The sequence below is a fragment of the Bubalus kerabau genome, chromosome 4, assembly GCF_029407905.1.
Source record: "Bubalus kerabau isolate K-KA32 ecotype Philippines breed swamp buffalo chromosome 4, PCC_UOA_SB_1v2, whole genome shotgun sequence".
Classification (NCBI taxonomy): Eukaryota; Metazoa; Chordata; class Mammalia; order Artiodactyla; family Bovidae; genus Bubalus; species Bubalus kerabau.
The window spans coordinates 147,817,464-147,841,212 of record NC_073627.1 but is presented as its reverse complement, the minus strand read 5'-3'; positions in this window follow the sequence as shown (position 1 = coordinate 147,841,212).

The following is a 23,749-nucleotide window of genomic DNA, read 5'->3' as shown; positions in this document are numbered from 1 at the left end:
AATCGAAGAGAAAAGGGATATATATGTATGTATAGATGATTTGGTTTGCTGTACAGCAAAAACTAACACAATATTGTGAATCATCTATGTTGTTGCTTAGTTGCTAAGTCGTTTCTGACTCTTTTGGAACCTCATAGAGTGTAGCCCACTAGGCTCCTTTGTCTCTGGGATTTCCCAGGCAAGAATACCAGAGTGGGTTGCCATTTCCTTTTTCAGGAGATCATCCTGACTCAGAGATGGAACCCTTGTGTCCTGCATTGCAGATGGATTCTTTATGGCTGAGCCCCCAGGGAAGCTCAAAGTACTCCAATAAAATTTGTTTTAAAAAATAAAGAAAATCTATAAGGGACACCAGAGAGGGGGGAATAAACTGAACTCTGAGAATAGGCAGCTGAAGGAGGCAAATCAATCACGATTTGGACAGAAAAAAAAAATATAAAACCAGACGTTTTGGAATGATAAATCAAAGTTTTTTATATAAAAATTCAGTAGCTCCATGAAAGAAGGGCATTGTTGTTAAGAATAAAAAATTCTGGGCCAGAAGATCAAACGGAAGAAAGACTTCAAAACAAAGAGCAAAACCAAAAAGTCATCTTAATAAAGGAGAGGTGGTTGATAAATTAGTAATAAAAGTGTAACTGGTCATTAGTGTAGAGAAAATAATGCTTTATTAGGCCCGAGTTGATGGGGTGCTGGGTGAGAGGTAGGTGGCTCAGCTGACTTCCCAAGAATGCTGAAGATATTGTTGTCCTGGCTGTAGCTCAGATGTCACAGAGAAAGAATGTGTCCATCACTCCACACCAGAAAAGCCAGGAGACAGGTATGCAAAGGCATTAATTCTTTCTCATGTTTGATCTTGCTGTTCTTTTTATCGGCATGGCAGCCCATGCCCGCTGACAGACATGAACAAAATGGTTTGGCTTGATGCCAGAAAGAGGGATCCATTGGCTAGGTATTAAAGAACCTTCTAAATAAGAGAAGTTGAAAACTAGAAAGTATCATCTGAGGTACTGGTTGAGGTGCCATCCTTTTCAATGTTCAAAGGAAGACTGGCAAACAGTATTAAGAGTAGTAATTGGCTTCAGAATGCCAGCTGACACAGAGATGAGCAACCCTGCTTGGAAAATAAACTCTTGTGATCTGCCTTTGGCAGTTTTCTGAATATTTTAGTGGGATCACTGCAAAGTTTATTAGCTTATCACTAGATGCTTGATTTGGGCATGGATTTTTAAGAATTTAACCTTTAAAATAGTTGTTATCACAGGTGGCACTCTGTGGGGATTCTGTGTGATCTGTGCATGCACATGGTTATAGCAGAGGAGACTACTAGCTGTCCACCAACAGTTTTCTGCCCACCTTTATACCAGATGCACTATAGCTCCATCACCCTTATATTTAGGTGTGAATGAAAACTCTCCATGCAGTGGGAGCAGAATACATGTGCCATGTCTAAGCTTGGCTCATAAAATCTTTTCATTTCTGCCCTTTTAAGCCCTTTCCCATGCTAATGACTCTAAAGCCTTAAAGGAAGGCAGAGCTGTGAGATAGAAGAAGCTTGTGTCTTGAACCCCAGGTAAAGGAGAATGGCTTATTTACCATGATCACCTGCATTGCCTCTATATCTGCAAAAATAAACTTTTGTCACATCAAGTAATTGAAATGGTAGTGCTTGTTTGTTACAGCAGGTAATATACTAAGTCATGGGCTGTGGAACTGGCCATTGCATGTGCTCAGTGGAAATGTGGCCTTGAAATATTTGAAAGGATTATCTAAAGAACTGTATCAATTATTTATTGTCTAAAAGTATGCTGTGCTTCCCCCCTCCAACTCCTGTCCTCTCCCAAGACTTCATAGAATCAATAAACAGTTGAAAAAAAAGGCTTGGGCATACTTCATTTAACCAGAGGTGTTTGGTTACCAGCCACATACTGGGGCCTCTGCTGAACTGTGGGTCACTGATGCAGTGCCTGTTCTCTGGTTGCTTGCTGTTAGCCTCCAACTCAACATTTTCCTGATACATAAATCCACGTAAGCATCAGCATTGAATACCTTCCATGACAGAGGACTCTGTTCTTTCAGTGGTCACACATTTTATTGAATATAACTAAAATAATTAAGGGTGTCTTCCTGATATTGAATAGTAATCTGTCTGTAATTAATATTTGCTAACTGGATCCAACTCTAAAAGCCATCTAAAAGCTGACGACATTTTTTCCCCCAGGAGAATTCCTCTTCTTCAGGTTAAATGTACTGAGATCTACCTCTCATTCCTAATTTGACTTGGCTTGGAAGGCCTCCATCTACTGGAGGAACATCCCAGGATGGCCTTGCCTGTTGTATTAGTGTAACCAATCATTTTAGGGCATTAGTGCCCCAGAATGCCAGGTGACAGTCTCCACTGAGGTGTTTCCTGTGTTCTCGCCCTCACCTCTCAATCCTGGGTCACTATTGGAATCATCTAGATGCTTTATTTATTTATTTTTAAATGTTCCCTCTTCAATTAGTTTTATCTTTTCAAGTCAGTCACTCCTTTTTCTCTGATAAACTAAATTTATCAAAAGTCCTGATTTCATGGTCTAACTCCAATGAATAGTTTATCCATGTGTTGATTTCAACAGGCAACTTCCATGCATGTGGCTTTCAGCAGCCTTTTCTTCTCTACAACTTTAAGTCTGAATTCTACTGTCTGGTTTTCCAGTGTCCCTAGAATACCACGAGGAAGGGCTTGGTCCTGAAGGGCTAGTCAAGTCAGCGAAGGAGCTTGGACTTTGTTCCATGGCCTGTGCTTCCTACAGAGGAAGAGTCCTGGTCTCTCTTCCTGGGAAAGAGAAGTCTGGAAAGCAGGGTTCCAGGGAGTGAACATCCACACAGGGTCTGCAGCATGCAACTTCTCAGAGCATCAGATTGTACTTGGAAATATAGAAAAGTAACGTCCCTTTATTGCTTAATACAATATTCTGTAATATTTCACACAGTTAATTATATAATTATTCACAGTTATATAGTCATTTGGAGAAGGCAATGGCACCCTATTCCAGTACTCTTGCCTGGAAAATCCCATGGACAGAGGAGCCTGGAAGGCTGCAGTCCATGGGGTCGCTGAGGGTCGGACACCACTGAGCGACTTCACTTTCACTTTTCACTTTCATGCATTGGAGAAGGAAATGGCAACCTACTCCAGTGTTCTTGCCTAGAGAATCCCAGGGACGGGGTTGCCTGGTGGGCTGCCGTCTATGGGGTCACACAGAGTCGGACACGACTGAAGCGACTTAGCAGCAGCAGCATATAATCATTCTTTTATGTTTTTGGACATTTGAAAGCAGTGGTACAGTGTTTTTTAAACTCTGGGTCATGATCCATGTGTGGATTATAAAGTCAATTAGGTTTTGACTAGATTTTTAAAAACAAAACAAAAGAGTAGAATAGAATAGAATAAATGAAATGAAAGAGAACAGAGTAGAGAAGCTCAGGTAACCAGAAGTCCAGAGGTATGTGGGGTTCAGAGTTGTTTGACTAGGTGGCTTAGCAAAGTTGTCAGAGACCTGGGTTCTATCAATCATTCAGTATCAATGCCATCCTAAGGCTAGTTCCCTCTGGTTTTCTTAACGTGCTACATACCCGCTTATTCTGACCAATTAGAGAGAAATCTTGGCCTTTTGATTTTAAGAATAAGGAGAATATTTGGGGACTTCATTTACTAGAATTTTGTTTCAGTCAGTTTTACTACCCTTGAGCCAGGATAAATTCCCTTGATAGGAGATGGAAGGGTTGGGTACTGGGGAATCACACTTAATGTCTGATACAATCAGCCTGACTGTGTTATGCAGTATGGGTGGAAGGAAGCAAGGCTGGAGTGTAGGAAACCATTTAAAATGTCACAAATGTTTCCCTACCAGGCATATTCCTTCTTCTCCATAACATGTGTCTATATCCTTTCTTTTTTATTTTACTTTTTAAGACTTGGCTTATGATCTACTTTCTCAGTAAAATCTTGTCATACGATTTCAGCTTCAGTTCAGTTCAGTTCAGTCACTCAGTCGTGTCCGACTCTTTGCGACCCCATGAATCACAGCACGCCAGGCCTCCCTGTCCATTACCAACTCCCGGAGTTCACTCAGACTCACGTCCATAGAGTCGGTGATGCCATCCAGCCATCTCATCCTCTGTCGTCCCCTTTTACTCCTGCCCCCAATCCCTCCCAGCATCAGAGTCTTTTCCAATGAGTCAACTCTTCACATGAGGTGGCCAAAGTACTGGAGTTTCAGCTTTAGCATCATTCCTTCCAAAGAAATCCCAGGGCTGATCTCCTTCAGAATGGACTGGTTGGATCTCCTTGCAGTCCAAGGGACTCTCAAGAGTCTTCTCCAACACAACAGTTCAAAAGCATCAATTCTTCGGTGCTCAGCTTTCTTCACAGTCCAACTCTCACATCCGTACGTGATCACTGGAAAAACCATAGCCTTGACTAGATGGACCCTTCTTGGCAAAGTAATGTCTCTGCTTTTGAATATGCTATCTAGGTTGGTCATAACTTTCCTTCCAAGGAGTAAGTGTCTTTTAATTTCATGGCTGCAATCACCATCTGCAGTGATTTTGGAGCCCAGAAAAATAAAGTCTGACACTGTTTCCACTGTTTCCCCATCTATTTGCCATGAAGTGATGGGACCAGATGCCATGATCTTCATTTTCTGAATGTTGAGCTTGAAGCCATCTTTTTCACTCTCCTCTTTCACTTTCATCAAGAGGCTTTTTAGTTCCTCTTCCCTTTCTGCCTTAAGGGTGGTGTTATCTGCATATCTGAGGTTATTGATATTTCTCCCGGCAATCTTGATTCCAGTTTGTGTTTCTTCCAGCCCAGCATTTCTCATGATGTACTCTGCATAGAAGTTAAATAAGCAGGGTGACAATATACAGCCTTGACGTACTCCTTTTCCTATTCAGAACCAGTCTGTTGTTTCTTCTTTTCTGGAATTGTGCTATTCATTATCTGAGTCACGCCATTTGAGCATATTTTGGTCCTGGCCTTTTAAGATTTGCATGATGGCAGAAGTTATGCCAAATACTTCCCTGTACCTCTCACAGGCCTGGCCCAGGCTTTCTTAATGAGCTGATTGATTCTGGTGAATTGTCTTTTGAAACTGGCAGAATATTAGAAACTTTACATACTTGAAATGTTCCTGAAGACTGGGGAGGACCATGGAAAACTTAGCTCCTTCAGGGAGTTCATGAGATAGACATCATTGTGAGTAAGTTCTTCCTGGAGTTTTAACAACATAGTCTCCTCTCCTCCCACTATTGTGTGTGTGTGTGTGTGTGTGTGTGTGTGTGTGTGTGTTTGCTTGCTTGCTACAGTTGCTACTTTCCCTCTTGTTCTAAAAGAAGATTATCCCATCTAATCCATTTGACAGGGATAATGGATGAAGAACAATGTGGTATTCATTTGGGATGCACAATTATGGATACTACCAATTAAGAATTTGGAAGGAATTGTAGGAACCATGCATATACTGAACCTTTTTTCTATGAAATAGTAGGTCTATGCAATAGTCTTTAGTGGGACCTGAAATCTCAATATGAACACTCTGCTTAAAGTAATACTTAACACTGAATCTACCAGGAAAAATTTCTACTAAGATGCATTTTGGATTTTCTAGTCACTCAAGTTGCGTTAGAATGGATGTACAGGGATATACAGCAGATGACACTGGGTCATCTACTTCAATCTGTTGGAATTCTACCTGAGTAAAGAAACATGGTATTCCAGGATTTAATTGTTTCCCCCTTGAAGAGTTATAATTTGGGGATCTTATCTTTGTACTCATGTGTGAACTAAGGTCCCACATTCCCTCCATCCCACCCCAAATCCTTTATAAACTTTGCATTGATAAAAATACACTTAAATGAGTTTCAAAGAGAAGTTCTGTAGGAAGGAAAAAAAAACCTCAAAACTTTAATTGCTTATCATTTATAAGGGAATGTCTATTAATCCAGGGTCAGGTTTGAGGCTATTTTATTGCTTAACCACTTAAAGGGGAAACACTTTAATGAAAAAAAAAAAAAAAGGTGCTAGATGTAGGCAGACAGTTGACTCAATTGGTATTTTTTTTTGTAAAGACATTATATGTATATATAATATATATATACACACATGTGTATGTATACATATACATATATACACACACGTGTATATATACATATACATATATACACACATGTGTATGTATATTGTATATATATACAATTATATACAATATAAATATAATATATATATACATTATTATTTTTTTTCTCTCAAAGTAAAAAATTAAAGAGCTTTTCTAACTGATTAGTTATTGAAGAGAACAAATAAAATGGTGCATAAAAGTTTTTTTTTGCATTTTGTGTTCCATAGTTCTCTGACGGTTTTCTTTTTTGAGACAGGGAGAGAGATTGATTGATTGATGAGTTGATTCAGTGAGCCATGTGACATAAACTCAACGCCATTTCTGTCAACCAGAAAGATGAAGAAGACAGGGAACATCTTAAAAAATAGCAATTGCTAGCATTAAATGAGCACACAGTCTGTGCTAAGCACGTACTTGCACAGTTAATGCTCACCAGAACTCTTAAGCGCTGTCCATGTCAGTGTATTTGGAATATTCCACAACAAATACGTGCCTTAATTTACTTAATCATTGCCACTAATGGTAAACATTTCAGTATTTTCCAAATTTCATTATTACAAACTAGATTGTCATAAACATCCTTGTTCAATTCTACAGGAATTATTCTAGTATAGATATTGATAAAGGGAGTTGCTTCATCACAGGACATGCAGTTTTAAATACTTCAATACATATGGAAAAATCACATTCTTCATCACATCACTGTCTAAATTTTCCTCAATTATGTTTAACATTTTCAAACTTAAAATATTTTTTTAGTCCAAATCAGTGCATAAATTGCTGCTGCTGCTGCTAAGTCACTTCAGTCGTGTCCGATTCTGTGTGATCCCATAGACGGCAGCCCAACAGGCTCCCCCGTCCCTGGGATTCTCTAGGCAAGAACACTGGAGTGGGTTGCCATTTCCTTCTCCAACACATGGAAGTGAAAAGTGAAAGCGAAGTCGCTCAGTTGTGTCCAACTCCCAGCGACCCCATGGACTGCGGCCTACCAGGCTCCTCCGTCCATGGGATTTGCCAGGCAAGAGTACTGCTACCTCATCATTATTCCTAGAAATATGGTGACTTAGAATTTCGGAGAAACTCCTCTCAAAGCAATAAACTTTAAATACTGGATAAAATATCACAAACAAACAAAACAAAAACCTCTTTTAATGCATGGCTGAGTGGAAAGAAAATCAAATAATTCTTCAGAAACCAGAAAAAAAAAAGAAAATGTGAACTCACAGGGTAAGTGAGGTTGTGTCTTCTTGGGTTGTATTTACTGGTTGTATGTAGTCTCTTTGTTGTTCAGTTGCTCAGTTGTTTCTGACTCTGTGACCCCATGGACTGCAGCACTCCAGGCCTCCCTCTAGCAAGGGTTTTAATAAGTCACATGTGCAGGGAAAAGGCAAAAAAAAACACCCAAAAAACAGAGAGTGACCCTCTATCAGTCAGAAGCCACTAAAGGACTACCTCCTTTTGTGATAACTAGAAAAAAAAAAAAATCCAACCTGGCAGAGGGAGATGATAGGCTAACTTCCCACTTTGGCTTTGATTGTAGGTGGAGCAGGTAAAAAAAAAGAGATGTTCACAGTTAAAATGACTAAGATTCTAAAGATGTTAAAAGAATACAACAAAGAACACTAGATGCCTAAGTAATTTAGATGAAATGGGCCAGGTCTTCAAAAATCACCAACTGCCAAAACTTACTCAAGATAAAATAGATGATTGAATTCATAGTTAAAACCTCCCCCCAAAAGAGAAATCTTCAAAACCAGATGGTTTCACTGGTGATTTCTTCCAAACATTAAAGAAGAAGTAAGGATTCTTGCCTGGAGAATCCCAGGGACTGGGGAGCCTGTTGGGCTGCCATCTATGTGGTCGCACAGAGTTGGACACAACTGAAGTGACTTAGCAGCAGCAGCAGCAGCAACACCAAATTTATAATTTCTTCCAGAAAATAAAAGACTTTATTCTAATCCTTTTTTTTTTTTTTTTTTGGATTTACTAGCTTTACCTTCATATCAAAAGTAGACAAAGATAGTACAGAGAAAGAACACTATAGACTAATATCCTTCAGGAACATAATATTAGATAATTGAATTTAGCAATTTATGAAGAAAATAAGCTACCACAGCCAAGTGAGGCTTATTCCAGGAATGCAAGGTTGGTTCAATACTTAAAAATCAATGTAATTCATCATGTTAACAATCAAAAAGAGAAAACCCATAAGGTCATATAAATTAAAATGGAAAAAGCATTCAACAAATTTCAGCATCTATTTATGATTAAAAACTATCAGTATACTAAGACCAGAAAACAGGTAGGAGATGCAAGAAGGAATGCTGTAAAGAAAGCAAGAAAAATGTTAAAAATATGGATGCTGCTGCTGCTAAGTCCCTTCAGTCGTGTCCAACTCTGTGTGACCCCATAGACAGCATCCCACCAGGCTCCACTGTCCCTGGGATTCTCCAGGCAAGAACACTGGAGTGGGTTGCCATTTCCTTCTCCAACCCATAAAGGTGAAAAGTGAAAGTGAAGTCGCTCAGTCATGTCCAATTCTTAGCGACCCCATGCACTGCAGCCCACCAGGCTCCTCCGTCCATGGGATTTTCCAGGCAAGATACTTGAGTGGGGTGCCATTGCCTTCTCTGAAAAATATGGATAAATACAAATAATTCATTGGCTAAAACAATGTCTAAATTGTGGAATTAATAATTCAAGATGGCATTTAAATATACAGTGACAATTTGATGTAAATCAGGGAAGAGGAGTTATTATAATGAAAACATACTGTTTCTTATATTATTCAAATATTGACAAATATAGATTTTTAAAAATCTGTTTATTTATTTATTTGGCTGTGTTGACTGTTACTTGCAGCATGCAGGATCTTTAGTAGCAGGATCTAGGTCGCTGACCAGAGACTGAACCCAGGCCCCCTGCATTAGCCACTGGATCACCAGGGATGTCCCTAGATTTTTATAGTTTAATTATGCATTTTAATATTTCTGAGTAGTCACTGAAAGAATAGCAACTGAGTATATACTTCCTATACTAGTGCAGGAAAACAAGGATGCAAGGAGAAAAACAATCTTAAAAAGTATCTCAAAGAAAGTGAGACAAGTAACAATAATAGATAACAAAACAACAATAATCATAAGATTACTTTTATAAAAAGGACAAACAAAAAAATAAGATTAGGAAATGTGTCTTAGTCAGTGGACCAGGTTGTGCTGTGGTTAGAAACCATCCAGATATCTCACTGAGATAATGTCACAACAAAGTAGTAGAAATGATGAAGTAACTGTTTGTATGCACTCTTCTGGAAGCCATTTTCAAATCCAACTAAGATCCAATGGGCATAAAATGATACTTTGGTTATAGCCACAGAGATGAGTTATAGGCATGTCCCAGGCCCCACACTGACCCCGCAGGTATGGCTGACCCAGTGCTGAGATGCTACCAAAATCAACAGTCTCTTTAATATACTCAACCAAGGACTGAGGTGAACTTGAGCAGAAGTTCTGTTTGAGTCTAGTTACATCCAGAAACATCTTTCCTTGTATGTACCAAATGTTGATCTGGCCTAGAATGTTGCCCACCCACTTCCTTTCACCCCTCAAGCCACTAGTGAGGTTGTGTGGATAATTTCCATGACAGTTATGACACGAACCAAGTTCTATACCTGCTAACATCCTAGCACGTAGGTGTGCACACATTTACTCATAAATGCTCACATTCCTTCTGTGATCAAGGCTTCCCCGCAGCTTTGGAAGACATTGCTCCTCCAGAAGAGCTGTCTCAAGCCACTTTCCAGGAGCAGTTAAGGGTCTTGTTTCTGTTTACAATCTTGACTACAGTCTACAAACCCGCTGGGTATCTGTGAGCTTCCCTGAGGCTAGAAGGGTTCATTGTGAGAAACTGCAGGCTAGGGTGGCCACAGGAGGATGAGCACACTGCAAACATGGAAGTGGGGCACTTCTTGTGGTGACTGTTGTTTTAACATGTTCTTTGTTAGTGTCGCTCCTTTTCATTCACTGTTATTTTTACTTCTCTCCATCCATTGTCAGCAGGGTACTGCAAGTTCAGTTCAGTTCAGATGCTCAGTCATGTCTGACTCTTTGCGACCCCATGAAATGCAGCACGCCAGGCCTCCCTGTCCTTCACCAACTCCCAGAGTCCACCCAAACTCATGTCCATCAAGTCAGCGATGCCATCCAACCATCTCATCCTCCGTCGTCCCCTCTCCTGCCTTCAATTTTTCCCAGCATGAGGGGCTTTTCAAATGAGTCAGCTCTTTGCATCAGGTGGTCAAAGTATTGGAGTTTCAGCTTCAACATCAGTCCTTCCAATGAACACCCAGGACTGATCTCCTTTAGGATGGACTGGTTGGATCTCCTTGCAGTCCAAGGGACTCTCAAGAGTCTTCTCCAACACCACAGTTCAAAAGCATTAATTCTTCAGCTCTCACCTTTCTTTATAGTCCAACTCTCACATCCATACATGACCACTGGAAAAACCATAGCCTTGACTAGACAGACCTTTATTGACAAAGTAATGTCTCTGCTTTTGAATATGCTATCTAGGTTGGTCATAACTTTCCTTCCAAGGAGTAAGTGTCTTTTAATTTCATGGCTGCAGTCACCATCTGCAGTGATTTTGGAGCCCAGAAAAATAAAGTCAGCCACTGTTTCCACTGTTTTCCCATCTATTTCCCATGAAGTGATGGGACCGGATGCCATGATCTTAGTTTTCTGAATGTTGAGCTTGAAGCCAACTTTTTCACTTTCCTCTTTGACTTTCATCAAGAGGCTCTTTAGTTCTTCTTCACTTTCTACCATACTGCAGAAAGGTATGCAAGGGTACTGCAAGGGATCCTGTCTATTAACTGCCTCTGATTAGAATTAGCTCAGCCAAGCTCTCAGTGTTGTGATTCCAAGCAAATGTGATCATTTATGGGAGGCCAATGGCTTGTAAATGGAGGGCCAGGAAAAATACAGAACACTCTTAGCAATGTTGATTCATTTCTTTTGTGCAGCTCTTAAGACACTGGCACTTCTGCTTTTCCCTGAATGTCCTATGAAACATATCACAGAAATGTGGTCATCACTTCTTTCCACTGCAACTTTCCACTTAGCTCTTTCTGGGTCCAATACTCAGTCAATCCAGCAGCAAAACACCCCAAGCCTCTACCTTGTCTTCCAAAGAAGTTGCTCTGCATACAAGGAGACTACAAGGTCATTGTCAGTTCAACTGCAAGAGAAAAATAGAATTAGTTAGTGTTTTGCTTTGTTTTTGATGCAATTCATATTTCTTTATGCATTTTAAAATTTGCAAAGAATTTTAACATAGATAATTTCACTTGTTCCTCTCAAAAACTTGATGAAGAGTATTCAAAAAATTGTTAATATTTATACTTTTATAAATAAAAGTATAAATAAAAGGGAAATTATACTTTTTAAGATAATTGCTCCTATATAAATCATTTTATTTTTCCAATGAACACACATTATTTTAGAAAGAGAAAAGATTGAAGAAATCCATATAGAGAAAGAATGACAAAAATGGGGAAAATATAAGCATTGATGAATATGGCTAATGGCATTTGGAACTCCTTGTACTAATCTTGTAACTTTTCTGTAAGTTTTAAATTATATCAGTAGAAGGAGTTACAGTGAATGGCATAAAAAGATTAGAGACATATAATTCTTGGGTAATATTTAAAATGGATAATTTCAATAATTTTGCTTGGAATTTCCCTAGGAATCTCAACAATGCTTAGATTACAGGCTTTCCTTTAAAATCATAGATTTGAAATATAATAAACTATAGGCTGGGAGAGAAGTTATTGTAATTTGGAGCATGACATGACCATGTAGTAAGTTCATAGCTTTCTCTGAAACATAAACCAAACTAAGCAGTTTCTTTGAATTTTCTTTGTATACAGGTGTGCAGTTATAGGATGACTCTGCTTTTTTTCTGAAAATAGTTTATTCCATACATTAGAAGGTGAAAATTATCACATTAGATATCCATTCTTTTTTTAAAAAAGCCATGAAATTCATCTGTTTTAAGTGTATCATTCAACTACTTTACTAAATTTATAGAGTTGTTCAACCATCACCACAATCCAGTTTTAAAATGTTTCCATCACAACGGAGGGATCCCTTGGGCCCATTTATAGTAAATCCCTGTTCCCACCCCTAGAGCCAGGTGAAAACACTTTCTATCTTTATAGATTTACCTGTTATAGACATTTTATATATGTGGTCTCTCCTGTCTGGCTTCTTTCACTTAGCAGAATACTTCCATTACCCCTGTTTCTTTTCTGGGAATTTTCCCTTGGCATAAGAGGTTACTTAGAGAATAAGCAAATACCTTACATTTACTCTGATGAGTAAAAAAAGCAGCCACTAATACGTATGAACAGGTCTCTCACAGTTGAGTTTGCATCGACAAGAAATCAGCCTGAGACATTTTCCTTGTCTAGGCGCTATGCTCTTATGGTAAAAAAAAAAAAAAAAAAGACAAAACAAAATGTTGGTTAACTCTACAGCATCTGCTAGAATCTGGGTGGCTGCTGTTGCCTAATTTCTGAGTGATACAGCAGAGACCATAAGATATACAATGGCGGAGACTCAGGTATGACACAGAAGATGCAACACTAACAGGGAAATTAGACTTCAGAAGAGTTACAAGCTCTCTTTCAAATGTGAGTGTTTGTGGGCACAAATACATTAGTATTTTTCTTCCCACAAGCAATAGAATGGTGTAATAAAGGTCTCTGTGATAAAAAAAATTCTGCAGTATCTGGGACCTGACTCACGTATCTAAAGGCTGCTGAGTAGTTTCATTACATGAAAAGCACTGTGATCCCCTCAAAGACATAGTTTTTGTGGTCATGTCATCTAGTACCAAATGTGAACTATAAGAAAATGGTAGGACACAACTTGATCTTAAGAGAATATTTGTCTCAGGAAATATTATATTTAGTAAAATGTATGATGCAGAAATATATAAAGCATTTGCTATCATTTTATAGTGGGGCTTCCCAGGTGGTTCAGTGGTAAAGACTGCCTGCCAATGCAGGAGACTCCAGAGATATGGGTTTGATTCCTGGGTCAGGAAGATCCCCTGGAGGAGGAAATGGCAGGCCACTCCTATATTCTTACCTGGAAAATTCCATAGACAGAGGAGCCCAGTCCATGGGGTTGCAAAGAGTCAAACCTGACTGAGCAACTGAGCACATACACACACACACATACACACATCATTTTATAGTAACTTCAAACATCCAGATTTACCAGAAAATGAGACAACACATTAGATTAAAAAGTCCAATGGGCAAATTTTTCTTATCATTTTAAACAGTTTGAAAATGAATTTGCAATTTGTATGGTCTTCTCCTTAAAAACTCAAATGAAAATATCTTCCAATTATATGTTTGTATTTTATATGTATTTAATACTTTTCAGGAAATCCTTATTAAGCTGAGAGCTGTGGTGGGACAGAGTCTTCTTGTCCAGCATTTGATGCAACAGCACCTGCCGACTGAGGGTGAGGGGGGCACCGTGGTTCTCTAGAGGGGACCCTGTGATTTCTTGGTCTTGATTCAACATACTTTTTCAGAATTCTCTTTTCTTTTCAAATGTCTCTGACTCAGTAATAAATGTCATGTCTTCTATGAAAATTACGAGATTTTCAAGTCAGTTACTTAATATAAAGTCTGTTTTGTGTTCATTTTATCTGCATTTCTTTTTCTAACTGAATTGCCTAGACTGTCACAGCATCATCTGGTAGTCAGTTTGGAGCCAGGCCTCTGATACTGTCATTAGTCAAGTTGGTTGGTGTGATTTTTTTAAAAAAACGTATTTGAAAGTATGTGTCCTGTACAGACAATTTTGTCACTTGAAAGCTCCAGGGTTTCAGATTTCTGAGTAAAAGCTGTTTTATTAAATCTTATTTGCTTTTCTGGGATACTCTAATTTAAAATGGAATGAGTTCTCAAATATTTCTACAGTGTTTTTCTCAATGATCAGAAAATTGAATGATTTCAGGGATGGGCATATGCTACTCAGCGTCTCGTAAGGTTAGATTTCTAGGTTGAAGTTCAGAAACTACAATAAATAAGTATTGAAGTTGTGAGCCAATGACAAGAACAAAGGCATGTATGCTGCTGCTGCTGATGCTAAGTCGCTTCACTCATGTCTGACTCTGTGCAACCCCATAGACGGCAGCCCATCAGGCTTCCCCGTCCCTGGGATTCTCCAGGCAAGAACACTGGAGTGGGTTGCCATTTCCTTCTTCAATGCATGAGAGTGAAGAGTGAAAGTGAAGTTGCTCAGTCGTGTCCAACTCTTAGCAACCCCATGGACTGCAGCCTACCAGGCTCCTCCATCCATGGGATTTTTCCAGGCAAGAGTACTGGAGTGGGGTGCCATTGCCTTCTCCGAAAGGCATGTTTGATCAGCCCAATTTTAAACTTAATCACTGGGACATGACCATCTTCATTGGCTGTCTAGGTAATAAAATCCACACAGATGCAGACGAGGAGCAAATAGGACACCAATGGTGGTTGTCTGCTCCAACAGGGAAGAAGACAGCATGTTGGATTGTTCTATCATCACTGTGAAAACTGGACTTGCTTCCACCAAGAAACAGTTCATCAAGATAACACAAATATGACTGAACTTGAAATTAATTGCTGCAGAGGAATGAGTGATCTAAGAGGGGCCTTAAGGGGGCAAACTATCCCATTCCCTAAAGACATCATTGGCAGGAAAAAACGGTATTCTATTTTTTTTTTTTTTTTTTTTTTTCTCTTTTGAAATATTTATTTATTTTATTTCTTTTTTTTTTTTTTTTTTTTTTTTTTTTTTTTTTAATTTTATTTTATTTTTAAACTTTACATAACTGTATTAGATTTGCCAAATATCAAAATGAATCCGCCACAGGTATACATGTGTTCCCCATCCTGAACCCTCCTCCCTCCTCCCTCCCCATTCCATCCCTCTGGGTCGTCCCAGTGCACCAGCCCCAAGCATCCAGTATCGTGCATCGAACCTGGACTGGCAACTCATTTCATACATGATATCTACACGTTTCGATGCCATTCTCCCAAATCTTCCCACCCTCTCCCTCTCCCACAGAGTCCGATGGTAACAATAACCCTGTGTACGAGACAGCAAAAGAGACACTGATGTAAAAAACGGTATTCTAAAAGATCTGAAATGGAGACTAGAAATTTGAGACCTCAGAACTTCTAACACGGAATCTGAACTCTCCCATTCAAATGGAGTGTCTGCACATGGGTTGGGCTCCATTTTCTTCTGAGACTCACCACCCAACTTGGAATGAGGCCCTAATAAAGTGGGGCATAGCTCCTGGCCCCAGTCTGGCGATGTGGCTTAGAATCTTCCTTCCATCAAGAAGTTGTTTGAATTTAAGTTTTAGAGTGGCCCTCACTCCCACCTCCCTCTGACAGCCATGCTTCACATGTGACAATTGTGGAGGATTATGCAGATGTGATGCACCCACATCGTCATCAGCCATCACCAGCAGCATCACCATCGTCATTGTCAGGGTCGTTGTTACTTCCAGGTGGTAAGAAACAGCATGTAAACAATCACTGTGAAAGGACATGTGCTTTGGAAGCATCCTGAGCAGATAATATGTAAAAACAGCTGTTTTCACATGTGCTCTCATGTGCACATTCCTAGTCCATTCACTTGGTGAAATACCCAGACAGACAAATTCATAGCACTTCTAGCCCATGTCCTCTTTGAACAGGATGCAGCTTTTCCCCTGGAATGTGATTGTTATGGCCAGCTGAAACATCAGCCATTCTGAAGATTCAATGATGAAATGATTTCCTCACTTTCTCTGGGGTTGATAACATTGCAACTCATTCTGAATTGGAGGATTATTAGCATTTGCTACAAATCAGTATGTGCATTAAAGGAGAGGAATTATGATATTTCATTTTGGGAAACAGCACAGCTTTCTTGGTAACTCAGCTGGTAAAGAATCCGTGTGCACTATGGGAGACCTGGGTTCCATCCCTGGGTTGGGAAGATCCCCTGGAGAAGGGAACGGCTACCCACTCCAGTATTCTGGCCTGGAGAATTCCATGGACTCTATGGGGTCACATAGAGACAGGTAACTGAGCAACTTTCACATTCACAGTATTCTTCAACTTGACAGAAAACTCTACTTGAAAGAAAAATAAGTTTTCTGCCATTTTCATTAAGTATAAAGTGAAGAAATGTAGGCAAGTAGCATTTTAGTTGGAGAAGGCAATGGCACCCCACTCTAGTACTCTTGCCTGGAAAATCCCATGGACGGAGGAGCCTGGTGGGCTGCAGTCCATGGGGTCACTAAGAGTCGGACACGACTGAGCGACTTCACTTTCACTTTTCACTTTCATGCATTGGGGAAGGAAATGGCAACCCACTCCAGTGTTCTTGCCTGGAGAATCCCAGGGATGGTGGAGCCTGGTGGGCTGCTGTCTATAGGGTTGCACAGAGTCAGACACGACTGAAGTTACTTAGCAGCAGCAGTAGCAGCATTTTAGTAGCAGTCTGTTTAACTAATAACCTCATCTTCAACAATCTTCTCTTTCATATGATGAGTATTATACTAGGAAATAATAGTGTTGATATAGTAATAATGAATAATAATAGCCAACTCTTATTGGATATTTACTATGGTCTAGGTCTTGCTTTCATGTATCAACTTTAATTAGTTGGCAGTGACTGCTTGAAGCATGGTGTTGAGATGGATTCCAAGACTATGTCTGGATTCAGTGACAGAGTGTTATAATTGACTAGTAATGTCTGCTTCAGACATAAGCAGGAAGAATGATGGCATATATAAACATATTCATGTCCCCTGGTTAAGTATTATTAAATAAAGGTAAAATGTAACAAAGCACACTGGGAGAGAAATGGAGAAGTATGAAGTTAAGAGCATATATTCAGGAAGAGCATTAATATGGATGGAGGTAGAATTTGACCTTAACTTTGACAGAGGGTCAGATTTTGTTGAGTAAAGTTGAGAGAAGATAGAAGAGCATTTTAAGCAGAAAGAACAGTCTGAACAACTCATTGAGGCAAGAAGATGTAGGGGGTGTTAATGGACAACCAGTAGTTGGGCCCATCTGTTGTTTATAAGGAATAGTGGGAAGTTAGTTGGGCAATAGTTTGGAAGAAAAATAGAGAGGGCTATAATATTGACTGAAATGAGTAGGAATTGTGAGATCTTTCAGTTATTTTATTAGATAGCCAGATATGATGTGTATCTTAGGATTTATCTGAAAACAGCACATGAAGTGGATCCAAGGGAGAGGGATTGGAGATGCTAATACAATTGCAGTAGTCTGTTTGAGATGTAAGGGTCTGACTAGGGTGTAGAAAACAGCTGTGACATAGATGAACAGCTGGAGGTAGATGAACAGCTTTGGTAACCAACTGGGCACCTGGCTGAGGACAGAGAAGCTTGTGTGTCATACATTTCTGTGACGTTTACTGAATAGAAATAAGGATATTAGAAGGTTTTATAATGATAAACTTTCTTTTGTTCATCTTGATCTTAAGATGTCAAAAGAAAATCCACATACACATCTCTAACAGGTAGTTGGAAATTATATTTTGTAATCAGGAGACATATAAAGCCAAAATGATGGTTTAGCGAGAGGTCTGCCTAGAGATGATACCGAAAACCTGAGAATTCGGGGACTTGACAAGGATAGGGCACAGACACAAGAAGGATGAAGATAGATCATGGCCCCTGATTCATTTAGGGAGCAGAAGAATAGAGCTGAGTCATCAAAGGTGACAGGAAGAAGTTGAAGAGAATGCCCAACCCCAGAACCATTGGACACAATCCTCAGTTTAGTCAGTCAGTCTTGTCCGACTCTTTGCAACCGCATGGATTGCAGCACACCAGGTTTCCCTGTCCATCACCAGCTCCTGGAGCTTGCTCAAACTCATGTCCATCAAGTCGGTGATGCCATCCAAACATCTCATCCTCTGTCATCCCCTTCCCCTCCTGCCTTAGTACACAATCCTACCTTGGATTTTTCTTGGACTTTAGATCTTCTGCTCATGTTCTCATTTACTCTATTGATTCATGCTCATAAGTTTTGTTTATATACATTATGGAACATCTCTGAAAATTTCCTTAGTTTTGTGCTATTTTTTAATATGAACAAGTAAAATTTAAGTTGTCCTCGAGCCATCGTTTTCTCCTTCATCTCCAACATTGAAACATACAGTGTTGAGTGAAAATGCACTGTTATCATGCCAAGCTCTGTGTTGAATATGCAGCCTCCCTTCTCTTCTCTGCTCTCAACTTCCTCCAGATGTGGGCCCTCCTTTCTTGCCATGTTATTCCCATTGATCGGTGGGTCACAAAATGGGGTCCATCACTGGGGTCTTTCTCTGGGGGAGTCATGTATAACTTTCATATGTAAAGTTAGCATCTGAAAATCTTGATATAAATAAAACTTTTGAAGATACTGTGTTAACTTTACTTCCTATGCTTCCTATTTTTCCTTTTATCTTTTATTTCTCCCTCTTTTCTCTTTCAAGAAAAGACATTCCCTAAATTCCCAAGCATTCCATATTTATTGCTTCTTACTTGTTCTATATAGTACTTCCCTTATTTCTATATTAGCATGTATTACAACAGTTTGTTAGAAGCAGGTAAATACACACACTTACTAACATACAATTAAACAGAAATACCTAGAGTGTAATTTCATTTTAAATGATAGAAGATATTAGAAACTAGGGCCACTCAGATTTCTAAACCCTGGAATCAAGTTCTTTGGAAAAATATTACTAGAAAAGATGATAAGACTGGTAAAGAGTTGGCCCTGTAAAGCATAACAAAAAGAAGGGAAAAGGTGAATATTTGGACAAAAATATCCATTTCCCCTTTACTTTATCATGCTTCATGATTTATTTATTATGCTTAGCTCAAGCAATAGCTTTCATTGAGACAAACCATGACTTTTATTTTAGAACAATATTTCTAATCCTTTCTTTCACTATTGCCCCCTAAATAGCCTTTTTAGACATTTTCCCCCTAATCACCCACAATGAAATAATACCACAGATAGACTATATCTATTTATGTATTGTAACTATATATATTCTTTATATATTTTGAGTAAGAATTTCTTACCCCTCTGAGGAAGTGGTTTTTGCCCCTTGGAAATGATATGGACCTCTTGAGAATGCATGTTTTATAGGAGCACCATATAAGCTGCTGAAAGATGGGAGGCTATAGATATCAATGTGGCCCGTACTTAATGGACAGTAACATCAGAATAAAATGAGAGAGTACAGGCATGGCTTCCTGCAGAGTCCCCTTTGTATGTTCTCACTAAAGTAAATAAAAATAGTATAAGTCACAAAATCTGAAGCAAGTCAGCCAAAGAAAACATCAAGGAAAAAAAAATCTAGAAAACATAGTTGATATTTGAAGATGAGTCCCTGAAAATTCTTAAAGTCCTATTTTGAAAGAGATAAGAGAGAAAGGAAAAATTAAAGGAAAAGTAGGGAGGGTAGAAAATAATATTAACACTAATTTTGTAATAAACTGAACTTTGAAATAAATATTGTAAAGTATATCACCATAATATTTTTTGGTGGGCTTGTAGTATCTATTACACAAGTGTTTACAATGTCACTTTCTATATATCATTAAAATTTTTATTTTATTTGTATGTGTGTGTGTTTGTTTGAGAATTCTCTTGTAGGGGGAGACACTGTAGGGGGAAACTCCTGGAGGCATGTTGGAGGAAAATGCAGTTTAGCTAAGGAGGAGTCAGGGATGTAGTTTCCAGATCTAGGGTCAAAGTAGGAGCTAAGTGAGGTCATTTTGAGATCTGAGTACAAAGGTCAGAACTAGGTCAGTAGCCAGAGTAGCCTAAGACTGTATCTCAGAGTTTCTGGGGACAGCAACCAGTCTTCTCTGGGGCCAGCTGACCCCAATCATCAAGAGAAGAGAAAGAAGCAAGATGCAGTGATAAGGTCTAATGAGAATCATGGTGTTTTATATTTTGAAGAATCCATGGAGATCAACTGGAAAACAACAAAAGCCTTATTATTCTGAGAGAGTAGTAGAGGTCCGCTGGGGCCCAGGGAAGTATCAAAGGTGCCAACTCTGCTTGGAGATCATTGGGGTTAACAGCCAAATGCCCTGGGCTTTATTTCTGCACATCCTTCTTTCAAATAATAATTTTCCAGAGTTCTGGTTTTCCTTTTCAAACTCCATTTCTTCATTTTTCATGGCATTTTATGCTGAAATTCTCACAGGCAAAGACCCGCAATGTCTTAATGATATTTAACATTAAGTTGCATTAAGGAAGCATCAAGGAAGACGAGAAAGTTTCTAGAATGTTCTTGGAAAGTGACAATAAAAATCTGTATGACTTGGTCTAAAAATTTGTGTGATTATAGCTTTCTAAGGTCACCTAGGTTTCGATTCTTGGGTTGGGAAGATCCCCTGGAGAAGGGAATGGCTACCCACCCTAGTATTCTGGCCTGGAGAACTCCATGAACTGTATAGTCCATGGGGCTGGCAAAGAGTCAGACATGACTGAAAGACTTATACACTCTTTAGAATGAAATTCTTTAATTTTTTTTCTGATGATTTTTGCATACTTACTATTTTTTTCTTTCTCCAATTTTCACTGACTTTACTTGTCATATATTTCAGATTTATGAAACTTTGAGAGTAAGCAAAACCTAATAAGGAATTATTAGCACTTCCCTTTTGTGGGACTGGAGTGTTAATAGTAAAATTATTTTATTTTGAAAGCTATACTTTGAAATATGACTAATATTTTTTGGTAAAGTATTTGCAAATGATCATGATTCTTTTTATTTCAAATGCATCTGTTCTTCTTCTCCTTGGAGAAATCTTCGTGCACAGTAATTTTTAGGAGTATATACATATTTCCACATACATTTCAGAATGAGAACTGTACTAGAGTCACTAGTTGAATGTTCAACAGCACTTTTTGTGCTTATGATGTGGGATGGAAAGAAATAGAAATTAAACCTCTCTCCTTTCCACAAGCCACATGCAGACTGAGTCCAAGTGAAAGGTTTTCACACAGGCCAGTTTTGGTAATGTGAATTCACCCACTTTCCAACAAACCCTGAGAGGTATTTTCGTTTCAGCATCTGGTAGCTGAGGCCATCCCCTAAGCACAAGTGTGCCGCTGTGCCAATCGTGGGGCTGCTTTATTTGATGAGGACCACAGCTCCCTGGCAGATAGGCTCTGTTTTCGTTTCCCAAACAAACCTCCTTGGAGGTGAAGGAAGGTTTTCTGACTGTGGTCAGGAAAGTCTCAATTATGAATGATTCCCTAACCAAGTGTTGAAACACTGCACTTTGTAATTAAAATGCAAAACACACACAAACTGGAAACCATAGGAGTTTTTTTCAGGAATTTTCCTTGAAAGCTTGGTTTCTTAACTTCCTTCAAGTGTCATCCCTCTAAATCTACCTTGATTTCCTTTACTCCTCCATAACGCAATATTATCTTCTCACCTATTTTATTGGTATTCTTTAAGTGGATATGATTTATCCAATAAGTAAAATAGATTTTAGTCACTTGCTTTTCTTCTCCTGAATCTCAAACCCTGTCCTCATTTAACTTTGCTGCTTTGCAAAGTAAAAGAAGTGGGATTGTTGGCTCCAATCTGTGCTACTAGGAAAATGAAGGAAAAGGCAATTCAAAGGAAAGCAACTTTTTCTTTTAATCAAGTAACATTTTGTTCAGTGTATTATAACACTCTTTTATTAGGTGCATACAAATCTAGACCACTTCCTTGGTAAATTGAATCATTATCATTATGGGGTGACATTTTTTCTTCTTTTTTTAAAAACTATTTTTAACTAGAGGGTAATTGTTTTACAATGCTGTGTCAGTTTTCTGCCATACAACAGTGTGAATCAGTTATAAGTATACATATGTCCCCACCCTCTTGAACCTCCCTTCCTACCCCCAACTCCTTTCCACCCCTCTAGGCTATCTCAGAACACTGGGTTGAGCGCCCTGTGTTACATAGCAACTTCCTGCTAGCTATCTGTTTTACATGTGTAATGTATAAGTTTCAATGTTACTCTCTCAATTCCTTTTTATTCTTAATAATGCTTTTTGTTTAAAGTATGTTATCTTATAATAACATACCTGCAACAACTTTCTTTTACTTGGTAGTATTTGCTTGCTATATTTTGTTCCTTTTTTTTTTTTTTTTTTAGCCTTACAAGTCTTTCTTTTTTGCTTTGCATATAGCTGAATTGGAGGGAGGTGGGACAGGGGACTAATGTGGGTCAAGATCAGTAGAGAGGGGACTGATACAAGGGAAAGGAAGAACAAAGATGTACTTTAAAAAAGGGCTTACAGATGACTAACTATGCAAATGAATCTATGCAAATGTATTATCCAAGAATACTTGAAGAAGGAAGATAAAGGAAACCTTTCAATTGCCAAAGATCCCGTAGACAAAGTCAAAAAAGCTGTCATCAAACCAAGAGAAAATAGTTTCAACATATTTAACAGGAAAAGGAAAACTAGCAGAATATATGAAGAATATCTATGAATTGATAAAAAATAACAACTCACCAGAAAAAAAGATACAAAGGATATGAATAAGTAATTCATAGAAGAAATAGAAATTACCAGTAAATTATTTTTAAATGCACAACCACACTAGTAATCAAAAAACTCAAATTAAAATTCTTTTTTCACCTTTTAGACTAGAAAATATATTTTTTAAAATTTTATTTAATTAAATGATTTTTTTGGCTGTGCTGGGTCTTCATTGCTTTTTTGCAGGCTTTCTCTAGTTGTGGGGAGCCATGGCTATTCTTTGTTGCGGTGTGCAGATTTCTCCGTGCGGTGGCTTCTCTTGTCTCAGTGCACAGGTTTGAGGTACGCGGGCTTCATTACTTGTGGCATGCGGGCTCGGTAGTTGTGGCTCATGAGTTTATTTGCTCCAAAGCATGTAGAAGCTTCATGGACTGGGGATTGAGCCCATGTCCCCTGCATTGGCAGACAGATTCTTATCCACACCACCACCAGGGAAGGCCAGAAAATATATTTTAAATTAGATAATATTATATATTGATGGGCTTCCCTGGTGGCTCAGAGGTTAAAGCGTTTGCCTGGAATGCGGGAGACCTGGGTTCGATCCCCGGGTCAGGAAGATCCCCTGGAGAAGGAAATGGCAACCCACTCCAGTACTCTTGCCTGGAGAATCCCATGGAGGGAAGAGCCTGGTAGGCTACAGTCCATGGGGTTGCAAAGAGTTGGACACGACTGAGCAACTTCACTCACTCACTCATATATCGATGAAGTCATGAAACATAGGCAACTCTCCCTTTAAGGGAAATCTCTGGTCAGGAGTCAACGTTGCACTGCCTTTTTATAAGGCACTTTGCCAAACCATTAAAACTGCACTTATCATTGGAGCCAACAATCCCACTTCTTGGTACTGACCTAAGAGAAACAGCCACATGTGTGCAAGGATGCATGTACAGGACTGTTCCCTATAGTATTTTACGGAGCAATTTTTTTTTTT